The sequence below is a fragment of the Mesoplodon bidens genome (genome assembly GCF_964165515.1).
Source record: "Mesoplodon bidens genome assembly, chromosome: 17".
Classification (NCBI taxonomy): Eukaryota; Metazoa; Chordata; class Mammalia; order Artiodactyla; family Ziphiidae; genus Mesoplodon; species Mesoplodon bidens.
The window spans coordinates 19,169,110-19,175,945 of NC_138174.1; positions in this window are offsets into that span (position 1 = coordinate 19,169,110).

The following is a 6,836-nucleotide window of genomic DNA, read 5'->3' on the forward strand; positions in this document are numbered from 1 at the left end:
GTACGTGGGCCTCTCACTGTTGTGGCCTCTCCCGTTGCAGAGCAACAGGCTCCGGACGTGCAGGCTCAGCGGCCATGGCTCACGGGCCCAGCCGCTCCGCGGCATGTGGGATCTTCCCAGACCGGGGCACGAACCCGCGTCCCCTGCATCGGCAGGCGGACTGTCAACCACTGTGCCACCAGGGAAGCCCCGACCAGTGTTGTTTTGTTTGCCTTCTACAGGCCCAGCATTTAGTGGGATCCCTGGCACATAAACAGAGCTTAATAAATATCTGTTAAAAGAATAAATGAATCTATCAAAGGAGGCCAATGATGATTCCTACCTTTCTTTGGCATTACTGAGAAGTGGTAAGTTTTCAGTGATGCCTGGAGAATTTCAGGCAGGAGATAAGACTTAATTTTTTTAAATTTTTTTATAGATTTATTGATTTATTATTTTTGACTACGTTGGGTCTTCATTGTTGTGCATGGGCTTCCTCTAGTTGCAGTGAGTGAGGCTTACTCTTCGTTGCTGTGTGCGGGCTTCTCATTGCGGTGGCTTCTCTTGTTGCGGAGCACGGGCTCTAGGTGCAGGGGCTTCAGTAGTTGCAGCACGCGGGCTCAGTAGTTGTGGTGCACGGGCTCTAGAGCGCAGGCTCAGTAGTTGTAGTGCACGGGCTTAGTTGCTCCGCAGCATGTGGGATCTTCCCGGACCAGGGATTGACCCCGTGTCCCCTGCATTGGCAGGCAGATTCTTAACCACTGAACCACCAGGGAAGTCCGGAGACTTTATTTTTAGAAGGTTTGTTAATTCCAGAAAACCTTTGCATTGAAACCACACCATTAATATTTTAAAAGAATGAGATGTTTAACCTAAACTGTTTTTTATTCTCAGGGCACAAGAATGTAGGGAGTTAAAGACAAATTGCCACACTTTCCACAGGGCTAATGACTTTAATTAACGTTGAACGATTTTGGACAGTGGGAGTCTTTTGTTGTGTTGTGTTTTGGAATGAGGAGGATAAGGTTCTTCTGATGAAAGCTTCCCAGTGTAACAAGGACAGGAGGATGAAGAAGATAAGGGGCTTTGTTCAGCTTGTAAAACTTCTCTTGATGTAGAACAGCCCCAGCTGGATTGACCAGAGAGAACTCGGCTTATTAAAAGTAGTTAAAATGGCACATTTTGAGGCTTTGTAATTGATTTAAAATTTGAAGTTGCTAACACAACATTGTAAATCAACTATAGTCTGATATAAAATAAAAATTAAATAAAAAAATTTTAAAAGAAACATATATATATATATAAATAGAAGTTGCTGCCCTAAAACCCAACAACTTAATGGGAACCCACCCCTTCCCCTCAGTAGCTTTTTGAGAGGTGATTTACGGTACAGAAACCATAAATGTGATCCTTGACATCAGAGCTTGCTCCTGAATTGTGTTATTTTTACCTGGGATTAGGGACTCTGAGGCCTGTGCTTTGAGATACAGTCTCAAGGCTTTCTGCTTTTTGAAGAAGGAGTTAATGCCGTGGGCCTGTTTTCCTTATCTCACTGCCTGACCACTGGGAGAGAAATGCCTGAGCCTGACTCTCCACCTCCAGCCCTGTGGGTTTGACCTGGAATGTGAGTCTTCACGCTTACTTTGGGGACTGGCTGGGGGAAGGAGCTTCAGAACAGAGGAAGCTGGAATGAACCATTATTTCTCGAGTTACAAGGTACCAGGGACAGTACCCACCACTGCGCTGCTGAATATTCCATTTTTGGTTGAGGATGTTATAAATATTTGGAGTTGCTTTTGAGACTCTTCAAGGAGAATATGGACAGAAATCATTGACAGTAAGGCTTTACCAGTTAGAAGCAAAATTGTAGACAACCGCACTTTGTTTTCAGTGTCTGATGATTTCACCATCTCCGTCAACGACAACAAATCCAATAATTGTTATTGGTGCCCACTCCATTTCAGACAGTATTCTAACACTGGGGCTATGTCTGTGAGCAAAAGGGCCAAGAGACCCTGTCCTCACGGAGCTTACATTCTCGTGGAAGAGAAAACTGGCAAAACACACATCAAGTGCATTATATAGAGTGTTAGAAGATGACAAGTGCTGTGGGAACAAAGTAGAGCAGGGTAAAGGCGATGGAAGGTGGTGTGAGATTGCAGTAGTAAACAGGGTGGCCAGGCTGGGGGTCCTGGAGAAAGTGACGTTTGTGCAGGAAGTGAGAGGTTAGCCATGTGCCTAGCTGGCGGACGATGGATGAAGGCAGGGAGAATGGCCAGTGTGAGGGCCCTAAGACAGGAGTGTCCTGGTGTGCTTGTGGACCACAATGGCTAGAGCAGAATGAACAAAGGGAAGTGAAGACAGAAGCCAGAGGTGTAAGGCCAAGTCAGATGACGTTGGGCCTCAGAGCTAACAGTGTTTGGTTTTCACTCTGAGTGGGATGGCGGGCTGCTGCAGAGGTTTTTTTTTTTTTTTTTTTTTTGGCGCGGCACGTGGGATCTTAGTTCCCGGACCAGGGATCAAACCTGCGCCCCCTGCAGTGGAAGCGTGGAGTCTTAACCACTGGACCGCCAGGGAAGTCCCAGCTGCAGAGCTTTGAGCAGAGGAAAAACATGACCTAACGAGTTTTAAAGAGGATCACTCTGACCGCCATGCTGAGAATGGTCTGCAGACATCGGGGGAGAAGCCGGGAGAACGGTGACAAGGCAATTTCAGAAAACACAGGTGAGAGATGATGGAGATGTGGACCTGCAATTAGAAGTGGAAAGGTGAGGAGTGGACAAGTTCTGGGCACGTTCTGGAGGCAGAACCACCTTGATTTCCTGATGGATTGGCTGCGGCATATGAGACAAGGAACAGAGTTGAGGATGACCCCAAGTTTTTTGCCTGAACAACAGAAATGAAGAACTTGCCATCAACTGAGTCGAGGGAGGCTGCAGGTGGATTGGGTGGGATGGTGAGGGGTGTAGAACAGGAGCTCTGCTTTGCTTATGTCTTTTAGACACCCAGGTAGAGGTATCTAGGGGGAGCTGCAATACAAGTCTGAGTTCAGAGGACAGGTCTGGGCAGGGAATAAAAATCTGGGAGTCGGTTTACAGGTAGCATTTAAAGCCACTGGACTGCATGAGGTGATCAGAAGGGAGTGCCGGTAGAGATGAGGGCCTAGCAGTGGCCCGAAAACACTCTTGTGTGTAGAGGGCAGGAGGAAGCAGCTGGAGTGATGGAGAAGAGAGACCAGTGAGGAAGCAGAAGAATGAAGAGAGTCTGGCATCTTAGAAATCAAGGGAAGAAAGCGTGATCGAGGAGAAGGGGTGATGGACTGTGTCCAGGGCTGCTGAGAGATCAAACACAGTGAGCACTGACCATTGCATTAGGCAGCACGGAGGTCTCCGGTGACCTTTACAAGCTAAGTTTCGGTGGGGAAGTAAGGGTGAAAAACTAACTGAAATTGACACAAGGAAGGAATGGACTTGGTAACAAAATAGTCCGAACTCTTTGCTGCACAGGGGAGCAAAGAAGGAAAGCAGTTGCTGGTGAGGGAAGCGGGGTCAAGAGAAGATTTTTTTTTTTCTTTGCAGTACGCGGGCCTCTCACTGTTGTGGCCTCTCCCGTTGCGGAGCACAGGCTCCGGATGCGCAGGCTCAGCGGCCATGGCTCACGGGCCCAGCCGCTCTGCGGCACGTGGGATCTTCCCAGACTGGGGCACGAACCCGTGTCCCCTGCATCGGCAGGCGGACTCCCAACCACTGCACCACCAGGGAAGCCCAAGAGAAGATTTTTTAAATAGGAAAAATAGCAGCAGGTATGATAAGAAGGATGAGTAGGGGATGGAAAATACCACAAACTGGGTTTTGCTTAAATATTTTCTCACAGTTATGGAAGCTGGAAGTCCAAGATTAAGGTGTCAGCAAGGTTGGTTTCTCCTGCAGCCTTTCCTTGGCTTGCAGACGGCCGCCTTCCCGCTGGGTCCTCCCACCATCTTTCCTCTGTGCCTGCACGTCCCTGGTCCCTCAGTATGTCCAAATTTCCTCTTCCTATAAGGACACCAGTCAGATTGGATTAAAACTCACCCTAACAGCTTCATTTTAACTCAATTACCTCTTTAAAGGCCCTACCTTCAAGTACAGTGGCATTCTGAGGTACCGGGGGATAAGGCTTTGACATATGAATCTTGAGAGCAAATAATTTGGAGCCCATAATGACACCCTCCATCTATGCAATGCATCACAGATGATCATCTCAACACACCACTTTATTTGTACATGTTTGCTTTGACTGTCTGCCCCAGGAACACAAAAGTTATACAAACTTTCCCTTTGGGGACCTTCAGGTAGAAGGTGTTGTTTTTCTAAGACCTAGGGTTGGTATCATCCTTACTCCAATGCTTGCAAACTTTTTCAATCCACACTAAAAAATATATTCTATGTTTGACCTAATACCCACACACATAAATATACAGCCGAAAAAAGTGTCCACAAAGTAGTGATATGCACTTTGATGTAATGTTCTGTTCTATTCTGTTTTTTTAGAAACCTCTACAGAGATATCTGTTAGATATCTCAAACAAATGATAATTCCTAGTTACATGTAAATAATAGTGTAGTAATGTAAGCACTGACTATCGATTTAACAAAAACTTGGATTTTATCTGTTGAGAGGGTAGAGGAAGGGGAACAGGGCATGTAGAGATAAAATCCTCATTCATCATAATCGGAAAGCAATGAATTTCCAAAAGAGTTGAATAGAGATATAGAATGTAGGCATGTTATTTTAAAATTTGCAAGCAAAACGTAGAAGGACCAATTAGAAACGTTGAGAGTGGTTGCCACTAGGGTGAGGGATATGACAGGATGTGGGAGTTGGGGAGGTGGTGACTGAAAACTCTGTTTTTGTGAGCTTTTCAGGGCTCTTTGACTTTTTAATCATGCATTATATAAAAACGTATATACATTGATAAAAATAAAAAAATAATTTAAAAAAGACATGTAGTGTATGCAGCCACCTCTGTTGACTCAAGAGCAGCCTGATTAGTTTCTTGTTCTCACTCAAACATCCACCAAAGGTTGTAGCTGCTTTTTACTCAAATTTCTGAACTGTGTGTTTGACGGTGCTTGTGTTTTAGACAAGAGGTGCCCAACCCATTTTCTGTACATGAAGGTAACTCAGTAAAAAGAGAGGCAGGACAACCAGAGGCTAAGAGCACAGATGTTGGAGCCAGACCCTGGGTTCAGATCCCAGCTGTGCCACTGACCAGCTGTGTGGCCTGGGGCGAGCCTCTCCACTTCTCCGCCTCCAGCTTCATTACCTGTAGCATGGAGATAATTACAGTACTCACCTCTGGGAGGTTCCTTTGTTTTTTAAATTTATTTTATTTTTGTCCGCATTGGGTCTTTGTTGCTGTGCGTGGGCTTTCTCTGACTGTGGCGAGTGGGGGCTACTCTTCATTGTGGGGTGCACGTCTTCTCATTGCGGTGGCTTTTCTTGTTGCAGAGCACGGGTTCTAGGTGCGGGGGCTTCAGTAGTTGTGGCACACAGGCTCAGCAGTTGTGGCTCGCGGGCTCTAGGGCACAGGCTCAGAAGCTGTGGCGCATGGGCTTAGTTGCTCTGCAGCATGTGGGCTCTTCCCAGACCAGGGCTTGAACACATGTCCCCTGCATTGGCAGGCCGATTCTTAACCACTGCACCACCAGGGAAGCCCCATTTCTGGGAATTTTATGAAAATTAAAGGAGTTCATTTTTTAAACATACTTAGAACAGCACCTTGCAGGTTGCATGCATAAATATTCATAAGAAGGTGGTACTTGCCCTTTTTGATTCTATAGATTGAGAAAATCTTTTGCACTCAAAGTTGCCATGAATTCAGGTATCGTAACAATACAAATATATAAAGTATTCATATTTAATTACAGTTGACCCTTGAACAACACAGATTTGAACTGCGGGGGCCCACTTATACGTGGAATTTTTTCAACAGATATAGAAACTGCATTTTCATTTTACAGATCTTTAAGTTAACTCAGTGTGGGGAAAAGCTTGTGTTTGATTACAGATCACAATATATAGAATCAAAAGAACTAGGGTTTGAGTCCTGATTCTGTCCAATCCTGTTTCAGCTTTCTGCCTTGGGTGAGTCATTTAACAATTTCTTTGTTTTTAAGGCAAAGACGGCAGTACTCCGATTGGCACCCTTAACTCTCACGTTGCTCAAGGCTCAGCTGTATAATATATTATAAAATAACTCATATTTTGTTTATCACGCTTAGGTCTGCACAGTTTGCAAAAGAGCGTATCAGTAGGAAGTGCCATTACTTATCAGTCTATAGAGACCGTTCAGTGTGCATGTGAATTTGCACAAATCTGAGGAGGTATGGAGTTCACAACATACATATACTGTCCACATATTGACCCTCATTATCTGTAAAGTAGGACTTATAATTGGTCATTTTTAACTAATTAGAACCCTCCCAGAACTTTTATGTGGAAGCTACACTAATATGACCTCCCTCCCCCCACCGGAATCGTGACCCAAGGCAAACCTGTAAGAGTTCAGTAAGCAAAACCCACACAGGCTGCAGTTTAGCCCATTGGAAACTTAACATAAGAAATTATTGACTAGAGCTACTGGGAGGCATGCTTAGAATGCAATTGTAATTAAGAAAGCTTAAATCTAATTTAGTCCATTGCCTGAGAATTGACTGTATTAAAAGAAGGGGTTAGCCCAGAGCAGAAGTGGAGGGTGGTTGGAAAATAAAAGGTGTCCATGAGTCTCTTGCACTGTCTAGGGAAGGAGGCGCGCTGACCTATGAACACAGATATGCCAGTCTCTTTAACGCACATATCCCTACACTATGGAGGTG